Below are 26865 nucleotides of genomic sequence, written 5' to 3'. Positions count from 1 at the left end.
CGCGTCGGGCTCCCGGTGCATGGAGCCTGCTTCTCCCTCTGCCTATGTCTCTGCCTCTCTCTCTCTCAAATAAATAATAAATAAAATATTTTAAAAAAAGACTTGTGCCTTTTACTATGTATGTTAGGCCTCAATATTTTTTTAAAAAATTTATCTAAGCTATTACTCTGGTTTTACTTTTTATAGTTACGGGCATACCCAGGACTCAAGAATAGATGAGAAAGCTATATACCAACATTTTCGAAGAGGCGGTCTCCGATTGGTGAGCTGGTGGTGAATTCTTAATCTCCTTCTTTACACGTTTCTGGGTTTCCCAGATATCCTGCACTGAACATGTCTTGCTTATGTAATCAGATTAAATCTATTAAATATGATCTTGAAAGTGATAAGCGCAGAGGTGAAACATTCAGCAAGCACGAGAGAGGTGGCTCTTAGCCCGGAGGGACAGAGCCTGCTCACAAGATTTTGTCCTCTCTGACGGTAAGGACACAGGCTTAGGAGTCCTGATCCAGGCCCTGGGGTTTCAGCGCAACTAAATAAAGCTCCTGGCATACCGAGGGCCTGGAGGTGGGGCTGCTGGAGGAGCCCTGGGGCTTTCCCCTCATTCCTGGGGTGGGGGTGGGGGAGCCTCCAGGGCATTCTCGCCCTGTCTCCAGAACTTGCCTGAATCCAGTCTCCTGCGTTTCTGACCCCGCTGCCGGGGATCCTGTAACCCCAGCAGCACAGAGGCCTGTTCCACGGAGGTGCGGTGATTTTAGGGGGCCTCACCTCGTCCTGTCAACAAGAAGGACCTGCCATCGTGGTGAGAGGTAGGGAAGCTGATGGTGGGGGTACAAAACCAAAACCGAAACCAAAACCAGAGCAAACCCTGGAAGTTCTGAGGAAGGGAGAAAAGGGAATGTAGAGGAATCCTCTGCTCTTGGTTTTCTCACTGGGAAGGGGGTGCTGTTGTGAGATTAACATATGAATGAGTGCATGGAAAGACTCAGAATTGGGGGGCTGATTTGTGCCTGCTTTTGCTGACAGTGCGAGTCCCCTGGCTGGTTCCTTCATCTTCTATTCTAATGCTAGTGCCCCCCCTTACCCCCCAGGCTACCGTGGCCTGCACAGAGCAGGGGGTAGGATGCATTTTTTGGTACCTTTAGCCTGATGTCTGCGTTGGCAAAGCCAATGGGGTCATATGATGAATATCTGCTTGTGATTCACAAATGTATTTTGTATTTCCAGCGTGGATCCTAAAATCACTTCCCCCTCCCTCCCACCTCCTCTCCCGCCCCCACACGCCTGCTCCCACAGAGAAGTCATGTGAGGCCTTCTCAGATTGAGCACAGGAACGAGCCAGTGGCCCAGCTCTGCCCTGTGACACAGATAGCCTCCAGCGGTCACATGGCCTCCAGCTGCCACCACCTGCCCTCTGTCCCCAGCCCAGTGCCCTCTCCCTGGCCGGCTTCCCTTGTCCCTCCAGGCTGTAAGCTTGGCAGATAGCAGGACGGAGGGACCGAGGTTTCAGGGCCAACAGGCTTGGACGGTTCTGGTCCTAGCTGACCTGAAGGTGGGACCCCATCCAGTAGTCTCCTCCACACCACGTGGGGTGCCCCACTGAGAAGTAGGTGCCCCACTGGCCGGCTGCAGACGTGGATGGAGCTATTTGCAGCCGGATCCTGCAGCCAGCCCCAACCAGAGCCCCCACGAACAGGGAGCTTGGGCCACTGGAGACAAGGTGTAAAACAAGGCTGTGCCAGGAGCCAAGAGCACCATCCAGGTGTGTACCTTATGGAAAGGCTGGAAGCCAGGTGTTGGGAGGAGGGAAGAGGGCAGACACGGGGAGGGCCATCCGTAAACATACTCAAATACAGACAAACAAATGAGAAAAAAACTTCAGAGCAGTGGTTCTCAATAGAGAGCAATTTGTCACCCCAGGGCCAATGTCTGGAGGCATTTTCGGTTGTCACAACTGGAGGAGCACTACTGGCATCCAGTGGGTAGAGGTCAGAGAAGCTGTTCCTAGACATCCTACGAGGCACCGAGCAGCCGCCCATGACAAAGGCTTATCCAACCCCAAATGCCAATAGAAACTCCATTATAGAGAGAAACTAACTATCCTGGGAAGGATTTGAGCAGGGACTCACAAACGAACACTTCTGCCCTCCTAGTGTACATTGTGACTGTCACCCTCAGGCTCAGAGTCCTTCAGCAGCTGCTCAGTTCCCACGGGTTTGGACCCAAACCTCTGGGCACACATGGCTAGTCTTCCTTCCAGGATCTGGCCCTCATTTACCCTGTAGCCTCACCTTCTGCTGGGTCTTAGTAACACCGAACTATTCAGGGTTCCCATACCCCAAGACCTTTGTCCTTGTGGAAGGGGATCCCACATCCTGTGTCTGAAATGCTGTCTTTTGACTTCCATCTCAAAAGTCCTCACCCAATCTTCTGGGTCCACTTGAGCCATTTCCTCATCTGAGTCCCCCTCCAGGCCCATTGCTACCCTGCACCTCCCCACCCCACTGTCCCTGGGACGACACAGGGCACCTCTACCGTAGAGCATCACACAGGATAGGTGCTGGCACAGTAGACCTGTGTCTGTTTCTCCCACCAGACTGTGGTTCTCTTAGTGTCAGGTCTGTCTGCCCAGGCTCTGGGGACTCCTTGAACAATGAGAGCCACTCTTAGGTGGGTGAGCAGGTCCAGCCTATTGGCCCTCAACAGCAGAAAATACATGAGGAACTGGAGAATGTGCAGAGGGAGATGTGAGGCCAACTGGGCCATCAAAGCAGCTGGGAAGCAAGGACATGAAATGAGTCCTAAGGGACCAGCTGCACAGGGTCTGGGAACAGTCACAGAGGAGCAGTCAGCCTGAGAGACTAAAAGGGAGATGATCTGTGCTGATTCCAGAGGCAGGGGCTGTAAGGTCCCAGCACACTGCCGCACGCACCCCCCCCGCCCCCCCCACCGCCAGGGTAGGCCAGTGGCACCCAGGACTGGGATTGCCACCAAGTGCTTGGCAGGGACATGGTGTATGGATGAAGAAGTTTGGTCATTCACACCTGAAAGCAAACTCACTTACTTTTCCTCAAATTAGTTTCATGGGGAATGCAGGGCAATTGAAGATATTCCCATTTTATCTATGAGGATGTTGAGGCTCACAGAGGTAAAGTACTGCATCCCCACCCTCTCTCTTTGGGCCGCACCATTTTGAGTCTGTCTTGGCTGACTCATGACTCAGCTCATTCCTTCACCATGGGTTTGAGTTCCATGGACAATCCCAAAAGCCAATTTAAAAGAGCATTTCTCCAAAGCCATATCTTCAGTGTTCAGTTATCCACAGGCTTTTTGTTCTTTGCAGCTTTGTGATATAATTGACCTGTAATAAACTGCATATATTTAAAACACAGGATTTGATGAGATTTGACATATGTACACTCCCATGAAACCATCATACTTGAGACAGTGTACATACCCACTGCCCCTAAAAGTTTCCTTGCACACACACACACACACACACACACACAGAGGCAACCACAGACTTACTACTTCCTGCTATTACTACATTTTCTAGAATTTATCTTAATGGGATCATACAGTATGTACATGTACTCGTTTTTATGTGGCTTCTTTCATAGTTATTTTGAGATTTGTCCCGGTTGTTGCATATATCAAAAGTTCATTCCTTTTTATTACTGAGTGGCATTCCATTTTATGGATAGGGGACCGCAATTTGTTTATCCATTCACCTGCCAATGGACATTTGGGTCGTTTTCAGTTTGGGGCTATTACAAATAAAGTAGCCATGAGCATTCATGGACAAGTCTCTGTGTGAGCATATGTCTTCATTGTTTCTGGGTAAATACCTAGATGTGGATTGCCTCCGTCACATGGTCAGTTTATGTTTCATTTTTTTTGAGAAGCTGCCAAATTGTTTTCCAAATTAGTTGTGCCACTCTACCTTCCCACCAGCAGCGTATAGGAATCCAGTTCCTTCACATCCTCACTGACACTCAGTATGGCCTGTCTTTTAACTAAGCCATCCTAGTGCGGTGTAGTGATAGCTTATTGTGGTTTTATGTTTCCTAATGACTAAGGACGTTGAGCATCTGTCCATGTGCTTATCTGCCATCCATATATTTTCATTGGTGGAGTGTCTATTCGAAGACGAAGTTTTGAAAGAGTATTGTATTTGTTTCTAGTAGATAGAGTAAAGCATCTGATTTTGACCATATCCCTTGGAATCTAGTCATGGTTTCCCATCCTGGCTTGGCCACTTACTGAGCAACTTAGGATGAAGTGGCTTACTCTCTCCGACTTCGTTTTCCTTTTGTGCAAAATGAGGGTAATAATAGAACCCAATAAGGTTTAAATGAAGATCAAATACTTTAAAACTAGCATATAGAACTTGAAAACTATTACAAACAATTGTTATTATAACACCTTCTGTTGGTCTGATTTGAATTGTAATTATCAAGACCCCTGGCATACCTCAGAAACTAGTCTTTAGGGGAATTAAATGGTGTTTCATGGACAGAAAGGTAGATATGCATTTTTTTAATCCCTAGGTATGTAAAGAATGGAATTTAGTGCAAGTCTAGTGCTTTAGAACTGAAAGAGTCCTTAGAGTTATTTAAATCAATACCATGCCTTGGCTCAAGGCCTCTGGAAAGCAGAGCCTGAGGCAAGGATTTTAGTACTGAGACTTTACTTGGGAAGTGCAAACACAGGGTGGTTAGTATTAGGAAAAAACTAGGAAGTGACACGAGGGAAGATGCACGGGTTCTCCGCCACGCAACCACTCAACAAGGCACCAAAGAAACACAGTAGGTCTCTTGGCAAGCATGCTTTCTCAGCACACAGAATTTCCCTAGAAGTTTTGCAAAGAGAAGACACACTTGACGGAAGCCCAAGGCAAAGGACAGTAGGGGACATGTGTCTGTCAGTTTTCCTCCTATGGTCAAGGTCTACCCCATGGAGAACAAACTACACTTCCAGGGTGAGTCATCCAGCACTGTGGTGGCCATTGAGAAAATTCAGCCCACATCCTGCTCTGTGGCATTTCATCTAAGGCCAGAAGTCAACAGGCAGCATATACCTGGTGGGATGCCAGCTAAGGGAGAAAAAGAAGAAGGTGCACAAGACCTATGTCCTGACTTAGGCTGCATACCCTCAGAAGCAGAGCCTGAGTCCATGATTTGAGTACTAGGGGCTCTGGGGGAATGGAACCCCGGCAGCACCAGTAGGATAGGAGAGAGAGGACTGGGAAAGGAAGGAAGCTGACCCAGGGTCTAGTGAGGAGGAGGCTACTCTTGTAGGTATCTGGGGGGCCATCCTACTGGGAACATCTAGAAGACAATATGAAACCCATCAGAGGATTTTCCCACCTTTGAGGTAAGGAAGGAGGGATGGTTTACAGCCCCCCACCACCACCACCACCAACTTCCATCTGTCATTGGCTAAGGGCTGCTCCGGATCCTGGGGGCATTAACTTCTATCAGCCCCACCCTCAAGAGAAAGGAGAGTCCCAGCTGCTGGCAGTAGGGCTTTTGGCACAACCCAGAGTGATGAACTTCATCAGGAGTCAGCAAGCTATTTCTTAAAGGGCCAGAGAGTCGATATTTTAGATGTGTAGGCCATGTGGTTTCTGTTGCAACCAGTCAGCTCGACCACAGGTAATACATGACAGGATGGCACTGACTTTGTCCCAACATGACTATATCACAAAAACAGGCAGCCAATCTGTAGACCACAGTTTGCAGACCTCTGTGCAGCACATATAATGCATCCCATTGTCCAGATAGAGAAACTAAGGCCCAGTAAAGAAAAGTGACTGGTCATATAGCCAACCAGAAGCACATCTCCTGACCTTCTGTCCACCTTGCTACCTCTTTATTGGGGTTTTGGTATGTCTGGGGGGGACTTGCAGCCAGAACACTCCAGGAGGGAGTCCGTGTAACGCATAATTCTTAAATGGCAGTAATCTGTTTGCTCTTGGTGACCAGAGAGGACTCAGGGCCTGCAGCCTTACAGCCTGCAATGATCGCTCAGAGCAACTTCTGGGAGCCTGGCTGAGCAGAGAGGCTTCCAGAACCTCCCTGTGCCAGGCCCTATTCCGGCAGCCCTGCCTCGGCTGCTCTGGCAGAGCGACCCGCAGCGGCCACAAAGCGCAGAGCAAGAAAGCAGCTCGAACTTTGGAGCCTGTAAATATCTAAAAATATCCAGGAATGTTGTGCACATATGTGGCCCTTCTGTGATCAAAACATCTGGGGAGAAGATTAAATGCTCCTGCTTTAATTTGCCTAGGACTCAGAGAAGAGTAGGAAAGGGAAAGGAAGTTGAAAGTCATTGACTTTACTGGGGAGAAGGACGTCACAAGAGTTTTTGTTTTTTACAAGGCAAAATAAGTTGTGCGCATGCAGAGTCCTCCCCCAGGGGAAATCCTGGACCTCGGTTTCCTTGGGATTCTGAGGATTGTTTCTCATAACGGGGGCGGAAAGTTCATTGGCTGCAGGCTTGAATTCCTGATTTGATGCCTTTTTTTTTTTTTAAGAAGATGAAAATGCCAAGTCCCTCAATCAAAACAGTAAGAGCTGTAATAATGTGGCAAATCATTAAATGTCAGATTTGAAGAAGGCCTAGTGTGAGCCATACATTTGTCAGATGAGAGAACTGAGACTCAGAGAGCACCTTTCCTGGAGTCCCTTTCAAGGAGGCAGAGATAGGGCTGAAATGTGTGTGTCCTGACTCCCACACCAGGGATGCAGTGGGAAGGAGGGTCTGAGGGAAGGGTCATGCTTCGTCCTGCTACCCCTAAGCCATATGGCCTCATCTGTACACTAAAGATGATAATGGCCGATTGTGTCTGTAAGAAACCAGGATCGTACCTCTGGATCTTTTGTGAGTTTGTTTGCTTGTTTTGTTTTAAGATTTCTTTTTTAAAGATTTATTTATTTACTTATTTATTTAGAGAAGACAGCTCAGAGGGGCAGAGGGAGAGGGAGAGAGAGAATCCTTAAGCAGACACCCCACTGAGCATGGAGCCTGATGTAGGGTTCAATTCCATGTCCCATGAGATCATGACCTGAGCCAAAATCAAGAGCTGGACACTCAACTAACTGAGCCGCCCAGAGGCCATCGGACCTCTGCATCTTGCATAGCTGCTTTCTTGGATCTGTGAGGTCCTTGAAGGGTGAACGAAGGCAGGCAGATGCCCACGCTTTTCATTACTAATCATGGCCCCAAACCCTAATAAATGTCTTGGCAGTTTGGGGTAGATGATATGTGAGCCTGGAATTCCATTTGGCTTAAATCCTTGGTCAGAAGCAGGCTAACTGCGCTCTAAGGTACACTTTCCTCTGCCCTAATTCTGGGACAGGAAGTTAGCCACTCTCTGAAGTTAGGGCAGCCTGAACAAGCCACCTACCCACGCTTTTTTTTTTTTTTTTAAACTACATATGCCACACTTCAGTTCCCACTGGCCTTTCAAGTGCAAACAGTGGCTGGCTGCTTAGCCACTCTTTATTTAGGAGATGAGAAGGCTCAAAGTAGGATCCTCAACACAGAAGATGCAAAGGGAAGAGGGTCTAAGCAGAACCTGCTACTCAGATACCAGAATTTTTCAACCTGCCTCTCATCTGGAGAACTCTAATCCAAGCGTGCCCTTGACTTGATTTCCACCACAGGTGAAACCTACCGCGCCCTCTAGAGGCCATTCTTTTTGTTAATCACCAGTTAGTCCAGTGCGCTCAGGACCAGACCCACCAGAGGCAGAGATGTCCCCAGCTAGAGAGAAAATCATGAATTATCAGAAAAGCCCTAGTAGTATCTTGGCAGTGCTGTATCTCTAATCCTTTTCACTACTCCCATGTCCTACTCAGCCCTTCATGAGACCACTGAGATGGGAGCTCATGTTCTCAAGGGCTTTACAAATGCCTTTTTCATGCTGCCCCACATTCTCTCTACATGTTGTGTTCTCTCATATTCACCACAAGGCTAACAAGCTGAAGGAAGACTACATAATGGACATCCAAGAGCAACAAGCTGTGACTGCAACGGAAACACCCACATTTGCCACCACACTGTCAAGTTATTGTAGTGTAAACCCTCCTATTTTAATCAGTGCCCCCTTTGCCAAGGAGAAACAAATTTCTCAAATTCTCAAATTATGTCAGAAGCTCCCTTTGCACCTTCTTTTTTTAATATGCTTTTTTAAAATTAAGTTTTTTATGTTAAATCCAGTATAGTTAGCATACACTGTGCTATTAGGTTCAGGTGTACAATAGGGCGATTCAACAATTCTGTACGTTACTCAGTGCTCATCATGATAAGTGTACTCTTGGTCCTCATCACTTATTTCGGCCATCCCCCCACCCACCTCCCCTCTGGTAACCATCAGTTTGTTCTCTATAGTTAAAAGTCTTTTTCTTGTTTGTCTCTCTCTCTCTCTCTCTTTTTTCTTTTGCTAATATGTTTTGTTTCTTAAATTCCACATATGAGTGAAATCATATGGTATTTGTCTTTCTCTGACTGACTTATCTCACTTAGCATTGTACTCTCCAGTTCCATCCACTTATTGCAAATGGCAGGATGTCACTCTTTTTTTTTTTATGAATGAGTATTATTCTTGTGTGTGTATATGCCACATCTTCTTTATCCATTCATCTATTGGTGGACCCTTGGGCTGCTTCCATAGTTTGGCTATTGTAAATAATGCAGCAGTAAATATAAGAGTGTGTGTGTACCTTCTCTCTTCCTGTTCTGCTTGATCCCAGCAGCAGGAGCCATGGGAGCCAAAGGAGCTGGGACAGAAACTAGATCTCTTCTTCAGTAGCTACAGATGGCATCTTCTACTTCAGCAACTTCAACATGTCCCCCAGCTGGTCCATTCAATGCCAGCTCTCTAATGTGTTCCACTTCTCCAAAGTTCCAAAGGGTCAACAAAACAAATTGCTACACTAAGACTCACTTGCAGCATCTGGAAAATACAGATCCCAAAGCCAAATGCCATCCATATATGTCAGTTTCTAGGACATAAAAGACCTGGAATTAAATGGAATTTAAAAACTCTTCCCTAGAGCCTACCTCTAGAGATTGAAGAGCATCTAAATGGCCAGAATTCACTTCATCTTATCTCCATTTCTGGAGCAGCCCTGTTTTACTTGTGGAGGAGGTGTATCACATGCCATATGTATTTTAAAAAAAATATCCCAGGGTATTTTTCATTTGGGAAGTAAGAAAATGGGACCAGAGAGTTACTTGGTCTGTATCAAGTCTAGATATTAGGCTGAGGTATAAATGTGGAGTCATACTGATCCTGAGATATGCTTGTGATTTCTATATTCTCTGGGTATGGGACTATTATTGTGCACTTCTTACAGATGCTATTGACTAAGGTGGCTTTACACTCAGATTCACTGAATAAAGTCCTAGTTTATGCCTGTTGCCCTCACTTGCCATCTGCTTTAGCATTTTTCCAGGATGTTTGTATGTTCTTTTTATTTTTGTGGGAGTTACTTCATTCTCTGGTGCACACTGTATAAATCTGTCTGGTGAACTTGGTTATCAAAGTGGCTAAGCATATTTCTAAATGAAGGGTAGAACAGGTGAGATTAGGGGATCTAAGTAGCAGGTAAACATGAGGAAAATAGGCTGAGCTGCTCATTCATTAACTCTAAAACTAAACATAAGAGAAGAGGCAAGGATTGGAGAAGAGGTCTCTTGAAGAATCAAGCAAGACTTTTCTGATACTCTTGATTTTTGTGGCCCAAAGCCACATCTCTGAGTAAAAAATACAGATCAGAATAGTGGGTATGTTGGCTGCAGATTACAACTTCTGGGGAGGAAAGCTAAAGCACCTCTCACATACCATACCCATAAACAGAAATTTTCTGACATGGGTGATAGGCAGTGCTCTACTGGGGTGCTAAGATAATGATGGTAAAAGGATTTTAAGCACTTGCCAATCTTAGTCATCTAATATAGCTGCTTAGGACATGATGTTGAGAAAAATTCTAGGTTTGGCAAGAATGAGGGCCATCATTGATTTAGGATGTTGGCCATGGTTCAGGAGCTGAGGGTATCTGCACTCATCTCAGTACTTTGCCATTTCTATACTAACAAGATGAGGTTTTAGTAGGAGGAAAAAAAGAATTTTTAAAATTCTTCTTTCTAAATAAATAAATAAAATAAAATAAAATTCTTCTTTCTTCACAGTATACCCTAATGGATTCATTTTTCATTTTGGAAATGATTATGTCTGTAATTCTAGTTGGCTAAGAAGAGTTCCCCTAGCTTATGAGGCTGCCCCCTTCTACCATTAATCTTGTAAAGGTGGATAGGGTGGAAGATTGAAAGCTATTGCACTAAATCATAGGAAAACACTCTTTCCCTTTATGCTTTTTCTCTTGGGTGTGTCCTTCCTTGGTTCTGCTCATGGGAATGATAGCTCTCAGAAAGAACTAGGATTGTTTCTCATGTAGGTCTTAGTCCATCCAGGAGCACAGAGTAGGCCCTTATGAATCAGACCCAGTCTAGCCTTTCTCCCCAAGGTGAGAAGACTTGGTGCCACAGCTTTCTCTATAGTTATAAACGGTTTTCCTCTGCCTACCTTTGTCCATTTGTACATTGCCCATGGAGCTGGTAAGGCTGGTGTCAGAGAAGGCAGGAGACTGATAAAAGACTCATGGATTTGGATCTCAGCAAAACACTTTGCCATCTTATCACTACTACTGATAATTCATATTTTCCTGGAGATGTAAGGACTAAAGATAATATATACAAAGTGCCTACTACTCAGCTAACTTTTACATAGTTAGCTATTACTATTATTATTATAATAATGATTGTCACTTGAAGACCAAATTTTTCCTCATCTGATTTTATTTTTGACCAAAGTGATATGTAGTGTGGTGATGGGTAATTCTCTCGAGAAAATATCTGGACAACAGCAGACAGTGCATTTCTCCTCCAAAGATCCATTAGTAAGAAATTCAACACAAATTCCATCCTATGCCTTATTGTTCAAATGAATGCTTTCAAATATAATGGAAAGTTTTATGTCAGTCACTTTGCTTCCTAGGACTTGTACGTTGAGAGGTTTTCATTATTTCTTTCTTTAAAAACATTCTAGAGGTCCAGGGTGAGCTTCCCCACAAAATACTTGCTCATCAGTGGGCTGGATGTGAGATGCTCACAGACTCCAAATGTGGTGTATCCAACCATTTGGGAAACCTTGAGGCCCCCTGGCAAGCTGTCTTCAGGATAGCTAGAAGCTGAGCAGGGGGGATGTGTCCTAGCTCCTTCTGTGAAAGTAGTCACCTTGCCATTACCATGAGACAGTGTGGATGAGAGAGCTTTTGAGAAGGAAGTGGTTTACATTATTAAGAACAAATGTAAATATGGGATTTGTAGATTTGGGTCAGTTAGGTTTATAAGCTGCCTATTGGTAGAGAAGGAAAAAGGCCATGTTATAATTCTGTGTGCTTTCAAGATATGCCAATAAAGATGCTGAAGGCCCTATTCTCTACAGAAAACTTTTATAGACAAGAAATCTGGGGGTGCTGGCCAGGCTCTGAACTAAGTAAATAAATGTTGGCTTAAAGATGTTAAAAGTAGATGTTTCTAGTTTTACAGGAAGAGGAGGAACTCAAAAGCGGAAGGCCCAAAGACATCAATGACACCATGAGATGGGGCCAAAGAAATATAGGCAGCCAGGAAAGGAGTCTGAGAATGTGCAGTGTAAGCCTAAGGATGCCTAAGCCTAAGGATGTATGAATTAAAAGGATAATTTATGTGAGCCAAAGGGCATACAATGTCAATGTTCACTTTATAAGAAATCATACATTTGAAAGATGATAAGAAAATGGGATATGGCCGGGAGAACGAGGTATATCCTAAATTCTGCCTAAACTCCCAATCACTTTCTTCCCCATAAGGAGTCCAAAGGAGACATTTATGCTCAAAAGCACCAAAACAAGACATTGTCAGCTAAGGCTTTAGAATTAAAATCTGTTATAGAATTCTAAGAAGCCGAGCTAGACCATGTGGAAGGATTCCTTTTCCTAATCAGGACAAGCCATATGAATAATGTTTCACTGTATCCAGAGAACTCTCCCATCTGAGATAGATGCACCTGGGGTTGCTGGAGTTAGTGTCAGGCTTGGCTGTCCCTGCCTTAAGATTCTTCCATTGCAAAAAAATAAAAAAATAAAAATAAATAAAAATAAAAAAAAAAGATTCTTCCATTGCTCGGCCATTGCTTACTAAGGGCAAGGGATGTTTTCAAGGCAAACTGAAGACCACAGAGGAGAAGGTAGAGGGAGGAATATTTTAGCTGAATAAAGAGGAACTTTCTAATGGTCAAGCTTTCCTTGATAGCAAAGCTACCTCTGAAGATTGTCAGCTCTCTGTCTCTGGAGAGGAACTAGCCAAGAACTGACAACTTTTAGTGGAAATGCTGTAGAAGAGTTTACAGCCTCAAAAGAGGATAGATCTGTTAGGTCCCTTTTCATCTTTAGAATTATGGTTTTGAGTCACTTCACCACTCCAGGCTTCAATTTACAGATCTTTAAAATGACTTCTCAGTACCTTTCCTGCTCTGCGATAATAATAGACCCTTCATAATGTTGCCACATAGTTTGATGCATTGTGAATGAAAAGAACAAAATGAATAAAAATATGACAAACAAAAGCTGAGTCTTATAAAATGAGCTAAAGAGAATTCTTCAAGGTGAAAGAAAAGGACACCAATTAACAATATATGAATGCATTTTAAAATATTTTTTACCAGTAAATGTAAATATATAAATAAAGTCAGAATTATCTAATATTGTAATGGAGATATGTAAACCAATTTCAAACTTACAAATCACAATGTAAACATACTAAAAATAACTATAACTTAATAATTGCTATTGGTACGCAATGTAAATAAGGTGTAAATTATAACACCAATAATCTAAATTGTGAGGGAGACAGAAGTAAAAGAAGTAACTGAAGGCCAAGAGAAATAAAAGTATAGCTTTTGTATGCAATCAAAGTTAAGTTGTTATTAACTTAAAATAGGAAGTTACAACTATAAGATATTTTATGTAAGTCTCATGGTAACCACAAAGGAAAAGTTTGTAGTGGAAAAATTAAAGATTAAGAGAAAGAAATCCAAAGCAAACCACAAGAAAAAAATATCAAATCACAACAGAAAACAGCAAGAGAGGAAGAAACAAATAAACTACAAAACAGTCAGAAAACAGTGAAGAAAATGGCAGTAGTAAGTATATAAAAACCAATAACTATTTTAACATAACTGAACTTGTTTTCCAATCAGAAGACACAGAATAGCTGAATGAATAAAAAACAAGACCTGATAATATGTACCTATAAGAGACTCACTCTATTAATAGGCTGGAAGTGAAGGAACAGAAAAGATATTCCAAGTAAATGGTAACCAAAAGAGAGCAGGAGGTGGCTATAATTATATCAAACAAAATATACTTAAAGTCAGAAATGATCACAAGAGAGAAAAAAAATCATTATATTGGCACAAAGTGGTGAATCCATCAGGAAGATAAAAGAATTATAAAGAGCACTTAAATATATAAAGCAAATATTAACAGAACTGAAGATATATAGCTGTAAATAACTGCATTAAGAAAAAATAAAGATCTCAAATAAAAAAAAAAACTTTACACACCAAAGGAACTGGAAAAAAAAAGAACAGATTAAACCCAAAGTTGATAGAAGTAAGAAACAGATTAGAGCAGAAATAAGTGAAATAGAGAATAGAAAAGAGCAATGAAACTAAGAGTTTGTTTTTTGAAAAGACAAACAAAATTAGCAAACCTTTAACTATACTAACCAAGAAAAAGAAAGATGACTCAAATAAATAAAATAAATGACAGAAGAGATGGTACAACAAATATCACAGAAATACAAAAGATGGTAAGAGACTAGTATGAGCCATTATACATCAACAGATTGGGTAGTCTAGAAGAAATGTTTAAATTCCTGGAAATATACAATAGCAAGATTGAATCATGAAGATACAAAATCTTAACAGGTCAGTAACAAGTAAGGAGATTTTATTTATTTATTTATTTATTTATTTATTTATTTATTTATTTAGCTCTTTAGCTATTTAGTTTACTTATTTGTAAGCAAAACCTTCTATCTAAAAAAAAAGAAAGAAAGAAAGAAATCCCAGAGCCACACAGCTTCACTGGTGATTCTACTAAACATTTAATGAAGAATTAATGCCAATCCTTCTCAAGCTCTTCCAAGCTTGAAGAGGAGAGAACACTTTCAAATTCTTTTGAGGCCAGCCTCATTCTGACATCAACACTAGATAAGAACTCTACAAGAAAAGAAAATTGCAGGCCAATATCCTGGGGTGAATATGATGAAAAATTCTAGCAAACTGAATTCAACAGCACATTAAAAGAATCATGGTTAAATAGAATTAATTATTGGGATGCAAAGATAGTCGAACATACACAAAACAATAAATGTGATACATACACCACATTAACAGAATAATGAATAAAATTTTTATGATCATCTCAATAGATGCCCAAAAAAAAAAAAAAAAAAGGATTTGACAAAGTTCATCATCACTTTGTGATTTAAAACTTTCAACAAATTCGGTCTAGAAGTAATGTACCTCAACATAACCAAGGCCATATCCATGGCTTAACCAAAACATATATGAAGAGCCCACAGCTAACATCATACTCCAGTTGTAAAAACTGAAAGCTTTTCTTCTAAGATCAGAAACAAGACAAGGGTGCCCACTCTCACCACATCTATTGAACATAGCTGGAAGAATTTACAAAAGTAAATAAAAGAAATCCAAATCAGAAAGGAAGAAGTAAAATCATCTGGTTGCAAATGACATGATTTTATACATGGGAAACCCTAAAGACTTCATCAAAAAATTGTTCAAATTAATAAAAAAATTCAGTAAAGTTGCAAAACTCAAAAGCAGTATACAAAAATCAGTTTCATTTCTATACACTAACAATGAACTATCTGAAAAAGAAATAAAACAATCTCATTTACAATAGTGTCAAAAAACAGTAAAATACTTGCAAATGAACTCAACTGAGAAACTAAGAGATCTATACACCGAAAACTATAAGACAATTATGAAAAAAAAGTGAAGACAAATGGAAAGATATCTCATGCTTGTGGATTGGGAGTATGAATATTGTTAAAATGTCCATACTACCCAAAGTGATCTATAAATTCAAAGCAATGCCTATCGATATTTCAATGGCATTTTTCATAGAAACAGAAAAAAATCCTAAAATTCATATAAAACTGCAGAAGACCCAAAGTAGCCAAAATAATCCTGAGAAAGAAGAATAAAACTGGGGACACCTGGGTAGTTCAGTGGTTAAGCGTCTGCCTTTGTCTCAGGGCGTGATCCTGGAGTCCCAGGATGGAGTCCCAAGTCGGGCTCCCTGCATGGAGCCTGCTTCTCCTCCCTCTGCCTGTGTCTCTGCCTCTCTCTCTGTGTCTCTTGTGAATAAAATAAAATATTTAGGAAAAAAAAAAGAATAAAACTGGAGACATCTCACTTTCTGATTTTAATTATATTACTAAGCTATGTAATCAAAATATGTATGGTACTAGCATAAAAGCAGACACACACCAATAGAACAGAATTAAGAGACAAGAAATAAACCCATGCGTATAAGGCCAATTAATATTTGACAAGGGCACCAAAAATGCACATTGGGGGAAGAACACTCTCTCCCCTAAATACTATTGGGAAAACTGGATATTCATACAAAAGAATGAAATTGGACTCCTTTCTTATACCACTCACAAAAATTAACTCACAATGGATTAAGACTTAAATGTGAGAAACCATGACTCTTAGAGAAAAAGCAAATGGGAAAATTGGCCATGGTATTGGCAATGATATTTTGAGATATGATCCCCAAAGCATAAGCAACAAAAGCAAGAGTAAACAAGTGAGACTACATGAAACTAAAAAGCTTCTGCACAGCAATGGAAAAATCAACAGAATAAAAGAGCAACCCCATGGAATGCAAGAAAAGATTTGTAAACCTTATATCTGATAAGAATATATATATATATATATTATATATATCCAAAATATATAAGGAATTCATACAACTCAACAGCAAAAAAAAAAAAACAAATAATCACCTGAAGGGATGTTTCTCGAAGAATACATCCAAATAGCCAATAGATATGAAAGATGCTCAATGAAAGATGCTCAATATCACTAATCATCAGAGAAATGAGAACCAAAACCTCAATGACATATCACCTCAGATCTGTTGGAATGGCTATTATCAAAGAAACAGGAGATAATAAGTATTAGAAAGAATGTGGAAAACAGAGAACTGTTGTACATTATTGATGGTTATGTGAACTATGAGAGGCAGTATGGAGGTGCTTATAGAAATTAAAAATAGAACTATCATGATCCAGTGATCCTACCTCAGGGAATATATATAAAAGAAACAAAACCACTATCTCGAAGAGATTATCTACACTCTCATGTACATTATAGCATCATTTATAATAGCCAAGATGTGAAAACAACCTAAGTGTCTATCAGCAGATGAATGGATAAAGAAGATGTGAGATAGACACAGGCACATACACACACACACATACACACACACCCCTAGATAGAGATAGATAATGTATATACAGAGTCATATAGGTCTATAGATGTACAAACATACATATACATCTCTACATGTAGATACAGATATATATATGGTGTATATATGGATGTATGTATGCGTGTGCATATATATATGTGTGTGTGTATATATGTGGTGTATATATATGGTATCTACGTATATGTATGTATATACAGACATATCATGGGATATTATCCAATCATAAAAAAAGGAAATCCTACCATTTGTGACAACAGGGATGAAATTTGAGGGCATTATGCTAAATGAAATAAGTCAGACAGAGAAAGATCAATACTCTATGACCTCACTGATATGTGGAATCTAAAAAAAGTTGAACTCATAGAATCAGAAAGTAAATGGTAATTACCAGGGGCTGGGAGTGGGGGAAATGAGGAGATGCTTGTCAATAGGTACAAACTTTCAGTTATAAGATAAATAAGTTCTGAGGACCTAGTGTCCAGTATGGTGACCTGAGGTAACAACACTGTAATGCATATTTGGAATTTATTGAGTATTAAATTTGGTGGGTATTAAATGTTTTCGACACACACACACATGCGCGTGCGCGCGTGAATGGTAACTGCCCAAGATAATGAATGTGTTAACTAATTTTATTGTGGTAATCATTTTACAACATTTACATATATCAAATTTTTAAAAGCATGACATATTTACTATTCAATTGATATTCCACTTTAAGGAAAACCACTGAATTTGCTGGTGAAAGGAAAGTACAGGAAAAAAGTGAAATGCCAGACCTGCATTGTAAGTATTGGAGATAAATATGAAGTCATTAATATTTTAAAAAATAAACATATGTGTATACGCATATATCACTCATTCTGCCTAAAAATGTCTCATCAGTTCATGCCTTTCCCTTCAGAAATTGTGCCTTCACATAATATATAATCCAGTTTCCCAACCAGCTTTAGGAGATGCCAAATATTTAATGACACCCCACCTAGAAACAATAAATACATTTGAGTCAGTCTTAGACTCCTGGGGAAAGAGATGCTGAAAATTTGATGAAAGGGATTAATAAATTATAACCAGGCTATTAAGATGTGAATCACTAAAGACTCCTGACACTCTTTTCCTTTCTCTAATTAGAATTAGAAAATAAACAGACTCACCTCTCTACACTCAGAATCCCACTCCCTCCTTTCTGAGGTCACTTGGTTAATCTAGTTCATGGACTTGCATTTAGACATTAAGATGACTTTAACCGATGGACAGTAGGCTCTGAGAGTTGCGAGTCAGTGCGCTGGTTCTCTAAACCAGATGCTGTGACCATATTGGTGAGACGCCAATCACACAGCTGGGAAGAGGGAAGACCCAATTTGTGGGCTGTGGGGTATCTTCCCAATCAAAGTGCTCCTGCTGATGGATTTCAGAGCCTGCTTCAAGCTGTCATAGATCCAAGCTTCCTGGAAGAAACCTTAGAGATTATCTCATCCCACTCTTTTTTTGTGTAAATGGAAACTTACAAAAGTTTGAAAGCTCTCTCTCAAAGGAGAGGGAGCAAGTTGCCCAAAGTCATGCAACCTTTGATGGCAAACTTCACACAAGAACCCGTTCTCTTGTCCCCCTGGACCGCTGCTGCTCTTTCCACATCTATTTCTACCCCTACTGTGGGGGCCTGAATCCAACAGCTCCATGCTTCCTTATCTCATTACTAGACCAACTGTTTTTAATAGAGCACCAGAGGACAGCTACAGGTGTCAGGTAGCAGCTTACAATCCCAGCACCCCACCGTGCTGAGACATCCTCGGCTCCACCTCCGGAATACCTGATGTGGAGCTCTGACATCATACTCAGTGTGGGTGCAGAAACTGACTCTCTTACTCACCTTTGTATCCTAGAGCCTGGAACAATGCCAGATAGAGGAGTCCTCGAGGAAAAATTGTTTAAATTAATGAATCATGAGAGTTTATCTAATTTTACAACTTCTCTCTCTCCCTCTCCCTCTCTCTTCCCCTCTCTCTCTCTCTCTCTCTTTCACACACACACACACACACACACACACACACACACACAATAACTCAATGCCAAGTGGTTAAAAAATGCATTTTCCTCCAATATTTTATGGATGCTGCTTCAAGACAATCTTTCAACAAACATTTAGTCAGGCTTACTACATAGCTAGGTGTTAGGTAAGGAGAACTAAAACAGCCCCTGTCCTCAGGACCACACTGTCTATCAAGGAAGACAAACGTCCAGGTGGTTGTAATCTGGATTGAAGGTACACCATGAGAGAGGTGTGTCATAGGAGGGATACGTAGAGTAGAGGCAGGGGCAGAAGCGATGGCTGAGCTGAGTGTTGAAGAGCAAGTCAGTTGGGGAAATAACAAGGAAGGATGCTTCAGACTGAAGGAACAACGTGTGCAGAGCCATGGACTGAGATGGCATGAAAAAAGCATGGCCAAAGACATAGAAAGAAGGAAACTGGCAAATTTTAAGATGTTCTACAAATGAAATTTAAATGTGCTTCCTTCTCTGCTTGTTTGCTTTCCATAAGAGGCCATTGTTGACTAGGAGAAGTGTTGGATTTGGAACAGGAATAACTCTGAAAAATAATGATTGCATTTAAGCTTCCAGAGCTTATACTGCATGTGGCAGGCTCAGTTACACAGAGAAGAATGAAGGAGGAATTATTACATGTCCCCGGTTACAGATGGGGACACTGATGCTCAGTGAGTATCAATACTAGTGTGACTATTTTGCTTCTCAGTCCTATTTGTTGAGACCCAGAGATGTGCCATAATCAAATGCTCTACCTTAGATACAAGTACAAAGTCATGTTATTCCCCGCTCTGGTAGGAAGTCTCCTTCCGCCATAAAGAGCAGCAATCCCTACCTCTTCTCTGAACTACCCCCATGGGGATCCCTGCCAGAGCACACAGGACTATTACAGAACCTTCCAAAGCCCTGCCCACTCTCCTGCTTAGGCACCTCTCTGCAAACTTTCCTCATAGGCCTGGAAGTGGGCCCCCTAGAGGTGCGCGGGAGTGTGGGTGTTTTGGCCAATCTCTTCCATTTTCCCAAGATTTGCTATCACTGTTCCATGCGGTCATTTCCTCCTCATATACTTCCATTCATTCAGAGATGCCTTCACCTTAGATTAAAAATTACTTCATCAACCCTGAAGTCTACCTCAGTGTCATCTTTTGCAAGGAAGCCCCTTTCCAATCACAGTTTCTCCCTTCTCTGCCCTTAGGAGTTTCCCTGTCATTTGTCATAGCTCAGTGTACTCTGCATCCCACAAAAGATTGTGACTCGTGGAAGATAAGGACTTACTGAATTCATCTCAGTGTCCCCAGCGCCCACTGGACAAACAGCCTCGCAAGTGTAAATGTGCTGAATCCCAGAGAAGATTCAAGCCCTGACTCTGCCACTTGCCGGGGTCAGGTACAGCCTGCATTAGAAGCTGGTGAAAAATAGAATCTTCGCCTTGCCCGGTCACCACAAAGGTCAAGTGAGGCTGGAGAATGCATCTGGGTAGCCTTCTTGCTCTAATAAACTTCTGGAAGCTCCATGGTCCACTCCCATCTCCAGCCCAGCACTGAGCCAGAAGATGGTATTGAAATGTGACCCAGTGTTCCTGATCAGCCCCCAGCACCACCCTGCTGGGTCCAGACATGTATGGCTCCGCTGAATCCTGCAGAAAGGACCTGTGGTCTTTGGCAAATGGAAAGATCCTTCCCCATTTTCCTGCACATTTCCCGTCACACTACATTCCTTTGGACTTTTAATGACATTTTGCATGAGAGGGGTGCAAAATGCATATATTTGTATTCCATCTTATATCCCACCAAAGTTTTTAAGTTAGGTAGGTTTCTTTTAAGAAACATTTCTGACTGGGGAATGCTCATTACCATGATCCTTTAGAAGCGAATACTTATTCTCTCACCATTGGGTTTGAATCTCCGCTCCTCCAACTACTGCCTGCGTGAGTTTGAACCGATGACTTGATGTCTCCAAATCAGTGTTCTCATCTGTAAAGTGGGAACAATGCCATTTTCTACTCAGGGTGACTGTAAACTTGAGAAATAATTGCAGATTGCTCATAATAGGCACTCAATAAACCACTGGCCTCCTGTGTACAGGGGAGGCATAATGTATTCTCTGCTGCCTTTCTAATCCTTGGGAAAAGGATGATGGATGTGCTGCGTACCCTGGAAGTAAGTCAAGTAAACTAATATTTAAAAGTGTCTATTGGATTGGAAACTGGGCCTTTTTTCTCACCTTAGTAAGATCCATTTCACTCCAAAGATTGGACACCAAGTTGCAACAAGTTGAGATGTGAACGTGGCCCAGCTCATACGTCCCCCTCTATCCTCCATGCAAGTATGTCCACTTCAAATCTCCAAACTCAAGTATCAGTCGGTGGTTTCCAGGCAAAGATGCCAGGCAGAACTTCTATCTCCCAAGTCCCAACCACCAGGAGGCCAGAAATAAGAATCACTTAAGAATGTTAATTGAATGCTATAATTATAGTCTATGCATAAATAGGCATTTTGCACTGATGTTGTACACTGCCAAGAAAATATTTACTTGGCTAACTCAAGTCCACGACCAAGTCTATTTTTTTCACAACAGAAATAATACTTTAATTTGGCATCACCAGACACACCAGAGTGAATAATCTTGGATATTTCAAACATAATCAAGATGTCTCTTATGCTTTTGCCTCTCTTTATTAGTCATATGTCTTCTTTCTTTGCAGGATCTATATGTAAGTTATCTGTGGGTTCTTTTATGCTCCTTACTGACTCTTCTGGAGATCAGCTGTTTATTGGAATTTCCTTTGGAGAAGGGCAGGGGAAGTGAGCTGGTGAGGTCTGAAACTTGGGTTTGGGATTCTGGTCTCAAAACCTCCCTTCATCAAATCCATTATTTTCTTTGCATTTGGATGCTTCTTTCCTTTCATATTTTGGCCTGCACTGTTCACAACAAAGACTTTTAAGCCATAGGCTGTCTGGCAAATAGCAAAAGCAGTTTCCTCAACCTCTTTCCCCGCACCTCACCTCACCTCAGCCAGTTGACTCCTGGACCAGGAGTCGGTCTCAGACAATGGGTATGAGGAAGTCTGTGATTTCTGCCTTCAGCACCAATTCTGCAGTTGCTCTCAGGGAGGCAGGTTGTCCTCTACAGAGACATTCCAATTAATCTGATGACTCATCCAACCTAGGCCATGCCATTCTAATCACAGTTTGCTGTCAGGGTGGGAATCCTCACATTTAGGAAGCCTCCTGCTTGGTCAAGTCCTGAGGTGGTTTCCAATCCTCTCCCATTTTCCTCCAGATTTCACAGTATTTGGTAGGTAGGCATCACAATTTGTGGCTTTTTCCTTGTTTTATATAAGATGATGGGTTTCCTTCTCCCCACCCCCCCCCTTTTTTACTCATTTTCAGTGGGTGTCTAGGAAAGGAGGGGAACTAACAATGCCTTTATGTTACCACCTTTCACCAGAATTCACCTTTGGAAGCCCAAATCCTTTCATTTAGTTCTTACCCTTCTGTGTTCTGTGTCCTGCAAATTGCTTCAAGCCTGCTGTGGAATAAGGTGAGGAATACACATGTAAATTTTAAAATGCCTCCTTCTTCCACTTGTCCCTCTAAACTTTGATGTCTGTTCATCTCTTTGGAAGTATTTTCATTTTTCATTTTCTCTTCTGTCATTTCTCTCATCCAATCTGGAAACTCTTCTATTCTCTAAATGAGGTCAAAAAGAGATACTTTTTGAAGCCTTTCTCTTTTCCTCTAGCCAGGAGAGCAAATGGCACTCATCAGAGACACAATTAGTTCTCTTCCTTCATGGCCAGGCCTTATGCCCTAGATCTTTAAACAAACCTCCAGAGTGATGTGGTTCCCATCAAAACTCTCGCAACCACTGCCATGAAAACTGCCTCTTTCTAGTCTTGTTTGAAAGGGCTTCTAGGAGAACCACTTTTGGACATCCCCACACCCTGCCCCTTCTGTGCAGATCTGCCATATTTTACAGAGGTGAACCCCTAGTCAGCCAAAGAGTCCTCTCACTCCCTCCACCCACATCCCCCATGGGGCCATTGAACAGCATAAGAATGGCAGAAGCAGCCTGCTCACCAGAGTTTCCACCTGCTTTCTGCACCTGTTTTCCTGGATTCCTGATCCAAGGGGAAAGAAACAATGATTCAACCTTGCATGTATGTTTATCCTGCTGGTGGAATGTCATTAAATATGGAAAATCATGCAAGTAGAGTTCCAAAGAGATGGATCACTAGATTGACAATTCCCCTGGATTTGTTGTGTTCACAGCTGGAAAATCTGATTCCTCATAAAAGATACTTTCAGGATCCTTCCAGAGCAATAGGAGCAAAAATGAAGTCCTGACCTCTCAGTGGTGTGAATGAAATGGCGAACGTAAGAGCCCAAATATAAGAGCAATCAATACCTTCTATTAGGACTGCCACTGACTGTACTCAAGAACCTCTCTGTTCACAGCAACCACGGAAGGCACCATTTACACCTTGTCTCAATTAATCACACAAGCAATCACCTCGATTTTATGCAGAAAGATGTGGAGGATTCTGGTAGAAAATGGAAGGGACCATAGGAGTATTTTTAGAGTGATTACACTGTTGATGATTACTTCTTAAGTCAAAATGTTTTAATATTTGCCTTTGAATAAGGCTTCCAAGAAAGTGCATACTGAGAGGTAAGGGCTAACATTGAACTTCTGTGTTTAGGCGTTTTGAGGTTAGAAACCAGTTTCTCCAGAGGTGCTTCTGAGTATGAGAATGGAGCCTGTGTCTCTCCAAGGACAACACGCCCGTTTCCCACAGTCAGTATGGACATGGGAGTGGTAGCCACAGAAATGGAAATACCCAAATGTATCATAGCAGTTCTGTTTTTGTCTCTGTTACTGCAAATATGACCGAATAGAACTTCCCAACTCTATCAAAGATTGCAGGACTTTTGAACTAGGAAAAATCTTACAGATTCTGACCCCTGCATTTCAAGAAGATAGCAGGCAAAGTGCTTTACTCAGTTTACTTTTTTGAACTATGTAAAGACAAACAGTCAGTATTATAAACAAGAAATCTCCTCCCTGATGTCTCCATAACTCTAACATTGAAAAAACAAAGGGAAAAATAGTACAGAAATGTAGCCCCAAGGTAGATGCTTGCAGTCTGAAGAGAGTGTTCTGAGAGACTCCAGACTGAGTAAGGCATGGACTGGGCACTGATATGGGAAAGCACCAGGGAAAAGCAGGGGTGCTCCACTCACTAAGGATGCAAGGAAGGGCATGTTAATTTATTCTGAAGATTAAATTAGAGATGTTTCATGGCCCTGTCTACCAAAAGCAGAAGGTCCAGTGCTTCCTCATGGCTCCCTCATGGCTCCCTCCCCTCCCCTAGATTGTATGAAAACTCCAAGGACTCATACATTTAGAAACTCTTGTTGAACAGGAAAGAAACCCTTTGCACGGATATTGGAACTAATCCCCTACCATCTGTCCAGTGTTCCCTACCATCCATCTAATTAATGCTCCTTATCATTCGTTCAGTGTCCTCCATCATTCACCCAATGTCTCTCACCATCCACCCAGTGTCTCCCACCATCCATCCAGTGCTCCCTACCATCTGTTCAGTGTCCTCCACCTCCATTTAGTAACCCTCACTATCTATCCAGTGATCCCCACCATCTATCCAGTGATCCCCACCATCCATCCAGTATCCCCACTATCTGCCCAGTGGCCCCTACCATCTACCCGGTGTCCCCTCCAATCCATCCAGTATCTCCACCATCCATACCAGGTATCCCACCATCTGTGGGCTGCTATTTCCTGCAGAAAAGTCTTACTTGCCCAGTGCTCTGCAGGCCAAAATGGCCCTTTGAAAGGAGGTCATGATGGTTCAGGCATCTACCTAGGTTGTGAAAACTTGTGAAAACTGCAAGCTTCTTCCAAGGAACCCACCAAGCCAAGGGCCAGGCTACTTACCTTTTCAACCCCACTAAACTTTGGGGATAGTCCACTCTTTTCTCCCATCGGTGTTTGTGAGTTCATCAAAAAAGACCCAGACCTCAGAAAAAGCCCAGCCCAGGTGAAACCATCTTATTGATGTAGCTGTTTAGGGATGTGGGGTTGTTGTTGTTGTTGTTGTTTTAAAAACTGGGCATTTTACAGTGTGCCTGGTATATGCCAGGCATTATTCATATGCTGTTCAATTCCCACAATGTTTTGCAGTAGATAGAGATTCTAAGCAGCTTACCCAAGGTCACTCAGCTAGAGCTGAGATTCAGATTCAAAGAAGATTCCCCAATGTACAGATTTGAAGGAGCACATTCTGGCTTCACTGTTGCTGACTTTTGTGACCCACCCCAGAATCATAGAATCGAAAAGGAGACCTTCATCTAGAAATCCTGCTAACATTTCAGTCCCCTCTGATGGAGCAAAGAAGTGGAAGCTCTCATCATTAGAAGTTCTTCTACAGCACAGATGAGAAATCTACCTTCCCTCAGTTTCTCCTAGGGATCCTAGCTCTAGCCTCCAGGGCCACACACAACCAACCTAATCTCTTCCTCTTGATAGCATTTCAGAGCCTAGATGAAGCTTTCTTGTCTTCTGTCTTTTGCAGCCTAGCCGTCCCACAATTCTTCTCTTTCATCTATGGCTGATTTCAATTTATTTCTAGTGCGCAGCTGGGTCATGAGGGAATTAGGAAAGAAGTATCAACTATTGTCAGTGACAATGCTGGACATTTGTGTTGATCCTCACCCTACTCTTTGGTAGACTCTACCAGGTGCCAGAAACATTTGAACACAACTCATAGATGATTTAGGAAATCCTTGAAAAACCCACCTACTGGGTAACAAGATGTTTACCTGTAATTACCTCAGAGCAAAGGTTAAGCACTTTGGAATATTGAAGACATTTTAAAAGATTATTTTCAAAATTTGTAAGAGGGGAAAATACAAGAACATCTGTTCTTTAAAATCACTATAAAATATTCATGTACAAATAACTTAAAAATACTGAGTAGCAAATCTATTTGGAGTTATTCGGGTATGTGAGTTCAGAAAGTCTCTGCTGGGAAGAGAGAATTTTCCCTAAGAGTTCCTTCCGAAATCTTTTTATCTTACAATTTTCTTTATAATACTACACCTTTCCTCAGGGATTATTGCCATGATATTTAAATAGGGTTTTTTTTATAATAAGGGTTTTTAAAAATAGATCTTTCTTGGCAAGTGAGAGAAGTTCTTTTGGAACTGTTCTAGTCTCTGAGATAAACATTATGTAAAGGAGTGTTTATGCCGTGAACCCAGGGATTCACCTGAAGTACTATCATGCCCTCTACAGAGCAGCTTCACATCTATGAATTCCTTTCTAGCATCGCATGTAGGAAGGCCTTCAGAAGGCCCCTGGTTCTTGGCCATTTTACCTCATTTCTAAAGCCTGTGTTACTCTCCATTTAAGGACTCTTGTTAGAGTCTGCTAATCTTGACATAATCTTGGTAACTTTTTGGTAAGGTCAGAACAGAATTTTCTTAGATACTAAAGGATCTCCAGCCCTTTTTTTATGTCCAATTCTATTTAACAGTGTTTGGACTGGATTTTACTGAAAGATGAACTGTGGACCTGACTCGCTTTATAAAATTTAGGATGCCCAAATAATATGGCTAGGTTTAGGGGGGGAAATGCCCAGTTAAATTTTAATTTCAGATAAATGACAAATTTTTAATAAGTATGTCCCAAATACTATATTTCATCTGGCATCCCTATGCCCCAACTCAGTGTCAAATGGCCCATGTTAATTTTCCCTAATGAACTGCAGAAATATTTCCATTGTGTGATAGAATAAAAACTGCATCTATTTTTTAAATCTTTATTAAAGACATAACAAAATTCTTTCTTGAAAAAAAAAAGGAGTATGTGCCAATTGAGGCATATGGCTAGTCTCACCCAATGTATGTGCTTTGCACGGAATTGGAATCTGGGCCTCTACTCATTTGTTAAGAGCTGATAATTGGGGAAAACTACAAATGGGCTGAAAACAAAACAAAAGAAAAAGGAGGAAAGTGGAAGGAAATGTTCTTAGCACCCAAAGGATGGTGAAGAGGTCAGAGATCTTGTGTCTTACCACCATTTCCCTCACATCTAGCACTGTGTCCGATGCACAATAAATACTCATATAATAGCGTATTGATGAGTGAATGAA

At 41.7% G+C, this 26865-nt stretch overlaps 1 long non-coding RNA gene across 2 annotated transcripts; it reads left to right on the top strand.

Moving 5' to 3' along the window:
• Nucleotides 1-318: 318 nt before the first annotated feature.
• Nucleotides 319-20785, top strand: LOC144322530 (uncharacterized). 2 transcript variants are annotated; one of them, XR_013388160.1, is made up of 4 exons: nucleotides 319-809; nucleotides 1228-1762; nucleotides 17365-17429; nucleotides 19882-20785. It is a non-coding gene; the product is annotated as an uncharacterized LOC144322530 (long non-coding RNA). The 2 variants fall into 2 exon arrangements; XR_013388159.1 differs by lacking the exon at nucleotides 1228-1762 and having other exon boundaries at nucleotides 324-809.
• The last annotated feature ends 6080 nt before the right edge of the window (nucleotides 20786-26865 follow it).

The sequence above is a fragment of the Canis aureus genome, chromosome 10 (genome assembly GCF_053574225.1).
Source record: "Canis aureus isolate CA01 chromosome 10, VMU_Caureus_v.1.0, whole genome shotgun sequence".
In the NCBI taxonomy this organism is placed as follows: Eukaryota; Metazoa; Chordata; class Mammalia; order Carnivora; family Canidae; genus Canis; species Canis aureus.
This window is presented reverse-complemented; position numbering and strand designations above follow the sequence as displayed.